Source organism: Phaethon lepturus, unplaced genomic scaffold, assembly GCF_000687285.1.
Source record: "Phaethon lepturus isolate BGI_N335 unplaced genomic scaffold, ASM68728v1 scaffold29719, whole genome shotgun sequence".
Lineage (NCBI taxonomy): Eukaryota > Metazoa > Chordata > Aves > Phaethontiformes > Phaethontidae > Phaethon > Phaethon lepturus.
The window spans coordinates 19,746-19,972 of record NW_010561739.1 but is presented as its reverse complement, the minus strand read 5'-3'; positions in this window follow the sequence as shown (position 1 = coordinate 19,972).

Below are 227 nucleotides of genomic sequence, written 5' to 3'. Positions count from 1 at the left end.
CTGGGTGAAATTCCTTCACGTGCCTAGCTCCTAGTCCCTGTGAGCCGTTCCTGGCTCTCTCATTTAGGGGTTTATTCCGCCCTTTCTACGTGATTTAAAATATTCGCCTGCTTGCAGGGCCAGTGTGGCCGTTGCCTGTAGCCTTGGATTGCGTCCTGGGCCGCTGGAAGCTGCCTGCTGCGCCTTGGAAGGTACGGAGCGCTCGGGAGGCCCGAGGTTAGAGGTTT